The sequence below is a fragment of the Odocoileus virginianus genome, chromosome 20, assembly GCF_023699985.2.
Source record: "Odocoileus virginianus isolate 20LAN1187 ecotype Illinois chromosome 20, Ovbor_1.2, whole genome shotgun sequence".
In the NCBI taxonomy this organism is placed as follows: Eukaryota; Metazoa; Chordata; class Mammalia; order Artiodactyla; family Cervidae; genus Odocoileus; species Odocoileus virginianus.
The window spans coordinates 27,725,211-27,736,796 of NC_069693.1; positions in this window are offsets into that span (position 1 = coordinate 27,725,211).

Here is an 11,586-nt window from a genome sequence, read left to right on the forward strand (position 1 = left end):
ATGGCCCCAGACACCAACATACAGATGAATCAAGGTCCATGGTTCAGTGAGAGGGATACACACGTCAGCAGACAAGTACACTCCATTGTGGTATATCTGTGTTTTGAGGCCAGGGAAAAGCCTCAGGAGAGAAGGACAGTGTGCTAGCCTGACCCAGGACCCCCCATGAGGGATAAGACTAATTCTTGATGGACAAGTAAATGCCGCCCCAGCAAAGAAGTGGAGAATGTCATCACTGGCACAGTAAGCCTGACTAGGTGGGAGAATCTGATGAGGTTGAGGATTAACATGGGATTCAAAATTGCTGAATGGAGATGGGAATGGGACAGAGGGCTAGCTAGGAAGACAGGTGATGGACAGATTATGAAGTGTGGGGTAGGAATTTGACGTTTGAACTTGAACTTTAAGGAATGTAGCATGAAAGTGAAAGTCACTCGGTCATGTCCAACTCTTTGCCACCCAATGGACTGTACCCCTCTCCATGGGATTCTCCAGGCAAGAATACTGGAGTGGGTTGCCATTCCCTTCTCCAGGGGATCTTCCCAACCCAGGGATCTAACCCAGGTTTCCTGCATCGCAGGCAGATTCTTTACTTGTCTGAACCACTCTCTCTATGCATAAGGTGTGTAGAGCCATTGAAAATCTGCCCCCTCCCCCCCACACACTGAAGGCTTTAAGAAAGAAAAGGGCAAGCACAGACTCTACAATTTATAGCCCCTGGGGCAGTGTTATAATGTCAGGACAAGAGAATAAGACTCAAGGCAGGTATTAGAGTTTCACTGGAGATTTCTGCACTCTTTAGACGAGAGGGTGGATAGCTAGTGGGTTGTAAATAGATTAAGGAAGGAAAATCCAAGAAAAAACTAAGACATAAATATCCTGAGGCTGTGTAATTTGCATGGAGAAAGAGAATGGTCTTAGCTGAGCTGCTTTAAAAAAGTACCAGAGACTGGGTGGCTTATGAACAATAGTTATTTATCTCTTACAGGTCTGGAAGATGGAAGTCTGAGATCAGGGTGCCAGCATGGTTGTGTTCCTGGGTTGGGGGTGGGGGGCTGCTTTGGGCTTGCAGGCTGCAGACTTCTCATCTTCTTCTCCCACAAGTATGGGAGAGCTTTATGAGGTCTCTTTTATAAGAGCACTAGTTTCATTATGCAGGCTCTACCCTCACAAATAATTGTGTCCTAAAGGCCCCACCTCTAATACCATCACACTGGAGGTTAGGATTATAGTATATGAAATTTAAGGCCAGGGGTGGGGCAGGGATCTCTTTGGTGGTCCAGTGGCTAAGACGCTTCCAATGCAGGGGGTCTAGGTTCGATCCCTTGTCAGGGAACTAGATCTCACATACCGTAAGTAAGAGTTCATGTGCTGCAATTAAGTATCCCCAGTACTGCAAAGAAAATGGAAGACCTGGCACAGCCTAAATAAGTAAATACATATTTTTTTAAAAAGGAAATGTAAGGGGGCACAAATATTCATCTTTAACAAGAGGGGAAAGGAGAACGGGGGGAAGTGCCCAAATTTTGGTCTTCGGTATCAGAGTGAGTGGTGGTTCCAGGAGCCAAGACAGAGACTTTCAGTCAATACACACCTGGAGCACTCTGATGCCTGCATCTCATCTTAGGAGAGATAATACTCAACTTCAGGAAGATATACAGGCTGGTGGAGGATCTGAATCAGCTGCCATGTGCAGCTGCTAAAAGAAACGGGACTGCTGAATAAGGAGCCTCAAATTGGTAGGTGGCTGTCCCGGGAAAGAAGGGGGCAAGCCATGTGCCTAAGGGGAGGATAACCTTATTTTCTTGTTTACACGGACACTAACAGAGTGAGTGAATCAACAGTGGAATGGAGGAGAGTACTAGTGAGTGGTGAGCTAGGGAGGCTACAAGAATAAGCTGGGGTATCTGCCATAGCTTTATTCTAAAGGAGATGCTTTAGAATCCGGATGGAGTGAGGGAGTGGCTGGTGACACTAAGGCCCTATCCAGAGCTACAACTGAATGGCTCCCTAAATCCCTGATTGTACTAATTAATCAATCATTTGGCCCTCTCTTGCAAAGACTAGCTCCCTCATCCTGTGTGTGCACATGTGAGGTGAATGAAGAAAACTCCCACTATAAATACTGTGGAAAATGGTGCTTGGCTAATATCACAGACACTATTGAGTAAAACCACTTTCTTTTTAAAAAGTTACTTTGTAATTTACATTGTAAAAGCATTCCCAAAGATGGGGTGGTCTACGAAATAGAAAGGCTGACATGAATCAGAAACGCCAATCCCAGGGTCCCTAGTAGGGCTCAGCAAGGTGAAGGTAGGCCCTTTCCTTGAACACTTCTTCCTGACACAATGCACGTGGACTCCCTGGTGTGTGGCAGGCCAGGGAAGAACAGTGTTTATCCCCTGGCACACCGATTAAGAGGCTCCCTTACACAAACTCACCAACAGTTTAGAGAAGTCTCTCACCTACATGGGACAGACAAGAAAGATAAGTGTCATTCTGCTGATATTAGGGCAAAACCAGAGTTTTCACAGTGATTAGGGGGAATGGATTGATTCATTCATTGGTTTCATAAACATGCATTCATTCATTCATTCACTCTTCTACTCATTCAGAACTGGTTTTCCCAGCTTCATCTTGATGCTCTCTCCTCTCCTCTAGACCTCACTTCTACTGTCTTCTCTTGCTTGGGCAACCACCATAGCTCCTAACTGGCCTCCCCACATTTATTTTTGCCACCCCATGAGCTCTTCTGCACCCTTCTCTCAAAGTGATAGCTTTGAAAGCCAAGCAGCCCTGTGACTAACTAGTTTATTGTCTTCTATGGCCCTTCTACATTTTGAAAAATTCCATCCAACTGGCCTTCAACAAGTGCTGTGGGCTGAACTGTGCCCCCTTCCCCCAATTCATATGCTGACGTCCTAACCCCCAGGATCTGAGGCTGTGACTGTATCTGGAAACAGCGTCTTTAGAGAGACTTCAAAGAACCACCTTTAAAGAGGTGGTTAAACTACAGTGAGGTCATTTGAGGGAATTCCCTGGTGGTCTAGTTGTCAAGACTCCACACTTACACTGCCAAGGGCTTGGGTTCAATACCTGGTTGGGGAACTAAGATTCCCACCTGTTGTGTGGGGTGGTAAAAAATAATAATAATAAATAAAAATATGAATAGAAAATGAGGTCATGTGAGCGACACTGATCCATTATGACTGGTGTCTTTATAAGACAAGGACCTTTTGACACAGAAGGACACAGAGGAAAGACCACGTGAAGACACAGACAGAAGACAACGGCCATGAGCAGGCCGAGGAGAGACGAGGAGAAGAAACCAACCCAGCTGACACTCTCATCTCAGACTTCCAGCCTCCAGAATCCTGAGCAAACACATTCCTGCTGATGAAGCCTCTAGTCTGCGGTTCTCTGTTATGGAGGCCCTGGTAAACTACCATGCAGAGAGCTTCCCAAATGTTCAGAGTTCTGACAAAGCAGAGCCTTCTTGGTTCCAAGAGAGCTCGCTGCTCACCCTCTGCACACCTGAGTCCTTCTCAGTCCCTACTGCCAACTGTGTGCATGCGCGCTCCATCACTAAGTTGTGTCCAACTGTTCTGTGACCCCATGGACTGTAACCTGCCAGGCTCCTCTGTCCATGGGTATTCTCCAGGCAAGGATACTGGAGTGGGTTGCCATAGCTTCCTCCAGGGCATCTTTCCGACGCAGGGATCAAACTCGTGTCTCTTATGTTTTTGCATTGGCAGGCAGGTTCTTCACCATGAGCACCACCTGAGATGACATCTTTTCAGAAATGCTTTCCTGTCCATATCAAAAGCAGCTCCCTCCTCTCATTAGTCTCTCAGGTACCTGTTCACTTCCTTTCTCCTGCTCTCCAGAATTATCAGCGAAAACAAGCCTCCTCTACATGCTGTAAGCTCTGTGAGTGCAGAAGCCACACCACCTTTGTTCATTGCTGTGGTCCCGGGGCACAGTGGCTGGCTCCAAGTAGACCCTCAGATGATGCGTCAAATGGATGAATGAATGCGACAGTGATTGGGCAGCTCTCACAACCTGTCCTCACCTGACGTGCAGAAGAAAGAGATGAACACATCAGTCCTGGGCCCTCTCAGTGTGGGACACAAAATCCTACAGGTAAGACTGACATCAACCAGGTAAATAGGATAGACTGCAGCAAGGGTGGGGTTTCCCTGGTGGCTCAGTCGGTAAAGAATCTACCTGCATATAGAGTTATCATTAACCCTATATGCAAAACAGAAAAAGAGACACAGATGTACAGAACAGACTTTTGGACTCTGTGGGAGAAGGCGAGGGTGGGATGTTTTGAGAGAACAGCATCGAAACATGTATATTATCTAGGGTGAAAGAGATCACCAGCCCAGGTTGGATGCATGAGACAAGTGCTCAGGGCTGGTGCACTGGGAAGACCCAGAGGGATGGGATGGAGAGGGAGGCGGGAGTGGGGATGGGGATGGGGAACACATGTAAGTCCATGGCTGATTCATGTCAATGTATGACAAAAACCACTACAATACTGTAAAGTAATTAGCCTCCAACTAATAAAAATAAATGGAAAAAAAAAAAAAAGAATCTGCCTGCAGTGTAGGAGAGCCAGGTTCAGACACTGGGTGGGGAAGATCTCCTGGAGAAGGGAATGGCAGCCCACTCCAACAGTCTTTCCTGGAGAATCTCATGGACAGAAGAGCCTGGAGGGCTACAGTCCATGGGGTCGCAAAGAGTTGGACACGACTGGAGCGGCTGAGCAGAGCACACGGTAGTAAGGTTGACATAGAAGTAGCTGGTCCAGATATTACACACTCAGACATCTTTCTCATATGCCAGGGACTGTGTGCAGATGACTAGTGAAGAGGATATCTCACTGAGTAATTTCTGGTGAGCTGCAATGGAATGAAACATCATGACTTTTAATAAGCTGCTTTTTCACTGAGAAACAATTCAGCTTCAGATTGGTGGGCTTGCACTCAGGCAGCCCCCACTCTCCTAGCAGCAAACATGCAGATTCTGTTTCCCAGGAGACTCCCTAACGGAGGCAGTGCGAGGCAGAGGATCCATCATGCTCCAGCTGGAGCAGAGCTGAGCAGAGAGAAGGCCAGGGAGAATTTACTACCTCTAGAGGCAGATTGATTAGAAAGAACTGCCAGGCAATTTCCATTTGCATTTTTGCTCGGGTAAGATTGGGGAAAGGGAGATGGTTCTGAATGAGCACAGCCCCATCATTTTCTCCTAAAACTTGTTCCAATTTGTCTCCCTGCTCCCAGAAGTTACTACCTTGCATAATCCAGGGAGCGAGGTAATCAGCACTTTGAGTTACATCGGTTTTGCCTGTTCCCTTGATAAAATGGCAAAATTCGCCTGTGAAATTCTGGAGTTCATTATGGTGTCACTTTCTCTCCCCTTAAATCAAAGCCATTTTATCAACCTTCGGTCGAACCAGGTTCCAGAAACGGCATCTTTGCTTCCTCTTGCTTTCAATTATTCAAACTTGTTTGCTGGTTAAAACAAAACAAAACAAACAAACAAAAAAAACAGGCAGTACCATCTCTGGGTGAGATTTTAGCTCAGACTTTGCCAACTGTTCACCAGAGGTGGACTTGAATTCCCACCACTCACCACCAAATGGAAAACAGTTGCTCAAGGGACAGCTCAGGCACCGCGAAGACGCTACAGTGTTGGGGACACACACGGACACAAACTCTCACACAGGCAGACCTTAATTGAAAAATAAAACAATTAGCTTTTACTACTTCTGAAATAACAGAGGGAAGCCCATTTATAGGATGACTGGGAAGAAACAGCCATACGCTGTTTCTTTTTTAATAACATTGAGTTGTGTTCACAGTTAAGCTTATTAAAACATGAGAGCGGAACAGAGTGGGACACCAGCATGCCAGTTCATTGATTATCTGGGAACAGTCCCTGCTTCTTCTTCTCTTCTCAAAAACAAAACAAAGGTCTTAAACTGGAGAAAAGACATCCTGTCAGTAGGGACTTGTGTTTCAATCTATCCCAAGGGTAGGTCATGGAAGGGTGTGCACCGAGGGGCTTTTGAGATCTGCAAGAAGAGAGTAAGGGTTCTGGCCACCGTGTGTCGGCGGGTCTGTCAGGGAGGTGGTTTGCAGATGGGTCTGCAGCCACAATGCATGTCTGGTGGGGGCATGTCCAAACTCGAGGCGAGCCTCCAGCCACTGAGCCTATTTCCACAGCAACTCTGTATCTGTCGGGTTTTCCTTTGCATCCATAGGTGCTTGTGTGAGGTATGGGGACCCTTATCGGTCTGTGATTGGGAAGATCTCTGCTCTCTCCTGGCACTTAGCCACCCACAGTGTATCCAGGGGCCCGTAGCTCCTCAGTGTGGCTTACAAAGCGCTCTAAGAAATGGCCCCCAGAATCTATCTTCCTTGCTAGCTACCCTCACCCACAATTCACACCTAAGCACACACATCTGCCCGTGCTGGTCTTACATTTCTGTGCCTTTGCACACAGTTCCCCCTAAACTCAGCTACTGCCTTCCTCTCTGGTACATTCTACATTATCCTAATAGTTTCCACTTGGTTTAATCCTCCTTGGTGAAGCCCCTGACAGTGTTTTCTCGTCTCAGATTCTGGCAGTTCTCTGCTGGTTCTTCTCTATGGCTATTATGGTTTCTGTCTTCTCACTCACTAGTGGATCTTAAGAGCAGAGAAAGTCTCAGCTCAGGCATCTGGCACATAGTAGGTGCCCAACAATACCTGCTGAATGAAGTAGAAACCAGTGAGACAGACTGGTGTGCCCTGCTGTGGGGAGGAGAGGCTGGTGCAGGAGAAAAGAATCTTGTGGGTAGTTTCATTGTTTTTCTCATCCAGCCTGTAGAGTTCCACAGGGATATGACCACCGTGCAACATGCAGTCTCCATTTTATTACCATTTGCCTTTTTAAAATGATATGGATAAAAATATGAATCAGGTGAAAGAAGTTTTTAAGAGTTAAAGCTCCCCTTAACCAGAAACCAATGATTTTATCTTTCTAATGTCTGTCCACATGGACGTGTGGCTTTGCATAACTGTGGTCAAAAGTCACAATCAGGTATTTCGCTTTTCTCACTTTTAAAATAATTGATTGAGTTTTCCCTTCTCCTAGTTCTTCAAAGTGTCCAAGCAGACACTTGTATTTTCTTTTTCACAGTATCAGTAAATGTCCCATTGCTACATATTCCTCACACTTGCTTCATAACTAATGGGGAAATGTGTACAAATGTAGGTATTCAGTGTCCAACTACCTAGGTTAAAATCTCAGCTCTATCACTTTGCAGATATGTGACATTAATGAAGTTATTTAACCTCTTGAAACTTCAGTTTCTTTTTTTCTGTAAAATGGTCATAATAGTAGCATTTAATAAATATCATTATTATTAACATTTAAAATATTAATGAGAAACAGTCTAAGCATAATTCCTGGAACATAATAATAGATCAGTAAATGTTAACTGTCTTATCACTGCAGTTGTTATTGGTAGAAGATGGTAATTTAAAATAAAACTCTACATCTATCATCTATAAAATAGAATTAACCCCTGAATAACGTGTTTCTGTCATTTTTGTTTCCAGGAGGATTAAAAAAAAGATGGCAATAGTTAAGATGTCTATGTTTCTGAAAATAATTGAACATATGTCTGGTAATCTGATTAGAGGTCTGTGCATATGCGTGTAATTAGAGAGAAATTTATACTAATTTTTAACCACTGTGTGACTCCACTTACACACATGTCTGAAGTTGAGAGTAACTGGGTAATTATGACATCAAATTACAGTTGATTGTTGGTTTAGTAGAATAGGGATGGTTATATTAATAAACTGTCTTCTGATGGTTCTATTAATAAAATTGTTTATTCTGTGGTGGCCAAGTCTTGGCCCTATTTGGGCTTTGGTTTTCTCACAGCTACATCAGGATGGTAGACCAGATGATCAGCAGAGCCAATTATAGTTCTACAAGTTATTTCTATTCCCTACATATCTGCCTTTGGCACATGAATGGATTTTCAATGAAGAGTCCTTTTGCTTTTGGTTGTTCCTCCTATTTTCTATACATCTGTTGGCTCAGATGGTAAAGAATCCGCCTGCAATGCAGGAGACCTGAGTTTGATCACTAGGTTGGGCAGATCACCTGGAGGGAGGGCATGGCAACCCACTCTAGTATTCTTGCCTGGAGTAATCATCATGGCCTGGCAGGCTACTGTCCATGGAGTCGCAAAGAAGAGGACATGACTGAGCAACTAAGGACACACACATAGTGAATAGAAATTATTAGAAGGAACTGTTATCCTGAAAGTATTTGATATTCTACTGAGTTGCCATATTGAAGAAATATGCAGTAATATATAAAAGAGTGAGCCATTTTGGGGAATGATGTTTACATCTCCTAACAAACTCCCTTAGGCATTATGGTGCCTTGGAGTTCCTGAGAAGATGTCTAAAGTACCCCATTGGGGTGGGCTTGATAACCCCAGAGGACACTTTTGTAAACTTAGAGTTTGTAAAAATGCATCTTCTATACTCTAGAAAGATGCTTCACATGAGGAACTGCAACAATTAACTCTTATTTTCACTTAGTCAACTCCTCTTTTAAGCTAAAGGAAAGGTAGTGTCTTGCTGCTTCTTCCCTGAAGTGGAGGCAGAGACCTGGGAGTACAGATACTGTGGTTTGTTTCTCTGGAAAAATGCAGGGTATGCACAGTTCATAGATGGAATCCATACATTGGTCCCTCCGTCCGCCCCTTGCCAGGATTTATGTACCAGCCACCTGCCATGTAGACAACAGTGGGCCATTATGGTGCTAAAGTTAAGCCCCTCTCAGAGCCAAAGTAAAGAAAGGCAACTGTGTTTATTTTAAATACATAATCAATCATAACCTTGTGAATAGCCACTTTTCTATTAACGCCTTCATATATCATCTGAAGTCCTCTTGATTCTACATAATTCTCTTTTGTCTGGTTCCTTGTCTTACACGTCACTGTTCCATTCAAGGGGGTAATACAGAACTGCTACTCAGAACAAGTATTTCCTGTGTATTCACTCTTTAGGTCCAGTGTTAGCAAGAGAAACATTTTCTGTAAATAATGCAGAGTGGAATGACTCATAAATACTTCAGTTACAAGGGATTTGTGAGCAGGGAAAAGATCAAATGACTTTTGAGGACTGAGTCTCAGGGTTTAAATGCTGACTTGGCCATTTAGTACCTGAGTGAGCACAGGCTAATCATTACTTTTCTGAATCACAGTTTCCTCAGCTGTAAAACAGGAGCCTCATAGGGCTGTGTGTAGCTCTACATGCAGCCAAGTAGTTGACTACATAATGGTTCATGAGCATGATGCCCACAGGAGAATCTGTTGATGTTATTTCCCATTCGTGCATGCTCAGTCGTTTAGTCACGTCCAACTCTTTGTGATCCCCCAGACTGTAGCCTGCCAGGCTCCTCTGTCCATGAGATTTCCCAGGCAAGAATACTGGAGTGAGAGCGAGTTGCCATTTCATTCTCCAGGGGATCTTCCTGACCCAGGGATCAAACCCACCTGTCATGCATTGGCAGGTGATTCTTTATTGATGAACCACCTGGAAAGCCCCATTCTGTTATTGACCAGTTGCTAAATTGTGTCCGACTGTTTGAGATCCCATGGACTGAAGGATGCTAGGCTCCTCTGTCCAAGGAATTCTCCAGGCAAGAATACTGGAGTGGGTTGCTAGTCCATTCTCCAGGGCATCTTCCTGATCCAGAGATCGAACCTGGGGTTCCTGCATTGCAGGCAGATTCATTACTGTCTGAGCCAGCAGGGAAGCTCTGATGATGCTGTTAATATCTTATTATTATTCAAATTACCTACATTCTTAAAGAAAGGAGGAAAGACCCTGCCACGTATTGAATTTATACTATGCACCAGATATTGGATATTTATGTCAAGCTCATAACATTTCGGCCTCATAGCACATAGTACACAACCAGATACCAAATAAGCTATCCTATCAGCAAATATCTGTCAAAAGAATGAAGACATAAATGAATGACCCTCTAAAATGTATTATCATCCACATGTACAAATGAGAAAAGGCAGTTTATTAAAAAGTAGCCTTTGCCAGTGGTCTTAACAAATAGGGCCACAATTTTATAACATCTTTGAGGATGAGTTTTAACCAGCAATATTCAGAAATTCAAGTTTTATTTCTTCTTAGTGGAGAATTTTTAGCTGCAAAATCAGCAGTTTAGAGAATCCTGCTGTTTATCAAATGTTAGAATGCCAGCCATCAGCAGACAGGACAACTGTACTAAGGAAAATGTATGGCTTTTATTCTCAGGTCAATTTACACAATGCAACTGGAATTAAGCCACAACAACTACAAGCCTTGTACAAAACACTAGGATAATTTTTAATGTTACAATTACCATAAACCTTCAACATCCTGTATTTACAAATGGGTCATGGAGAAAGAAAGTTTCCAGCAGGTGTAATGTGAATACCCTTTTATAAGTAACTTAAAAAGGCACCTAGACCAGATGCTAAACCAAATAAAATCCGTGATTTCATTTTCTACTTCCCGTAACTAGGAGAGATTTCCTATGAACTCCTGTTGGTCTTCTCCATAAATCAGAAGAAGGGTCTCCCACTCTTTACAGTGCTGTCTTCAGAACAGTCTCTATCCTTAGGCGTCTACTCCAATGATGATTTCTGGAATCACCCTCAAACAAATTCCAGGTTAGAACTGCCTAGCCCTGTAGTGAGATTAAAAACAGATGCAAAGACTGTGGACTTCACCGTCCTTCCCCCACCCCAAGTTTAGCAAGCAGGGGAACAATCGCAGCTCCAGATGTCAAGGGGCTGCTGAGGCAGGAGCCTATTGGCTTATCCCCAAACCATTTTCTTTCTTCCTAAGTAGTTAACTTTGCTTATTGTTGTTGTTGTTCAGTCTCTAAGTCCCGTACGACTCTTTTGTGACCCCATGGGCTGTAGCCTGCCAGGCTCCTCTGTCCTAGGGATTTCCCAGGCAAGAATACTGGAGTGGATTACCATGCCCTGCTACAGGGGATCTCCCTGACCCAGGAATCACACCTGGGTCTCCTGCACTGCAGGTAGATTCTTTACCATTTGAGCCACCAGGGAAGCCCAGAGTAAATTAATTATAGATTATAATTATGATTTGTCCTTTGCAATTCATCGAATACCTACTAAACTAATTGCCATTTCTTGATTTTAAAATTTCACTTTGTCTTTACCTAAGTATGCGTGAGATGACTCCATGTGGAGAAAGTTGAGAGCCCATGATGAATCTCATAGACAAAGATCCAGAGTAGAATGTTGATGGTGTGAAGGTGCCGATGAAGGGGTGCTGGGGGAATTAAAGGCACTTCCTGGAGGAAATGGCATTGAGTTGGGTCTTGAAAGCTAGTGCAGGGATGTGTGAGCAGAAAGTGAGGGTGAGGAGGCAATTCCAGGAAGAGGAGGTGCCTTTGGCAGAGGCGTGATGTAAGAAAAAGAGTATGAAGCATTATTAAATGAGGAGAAATTTGGAATGACAGTATCACCTTGTATGG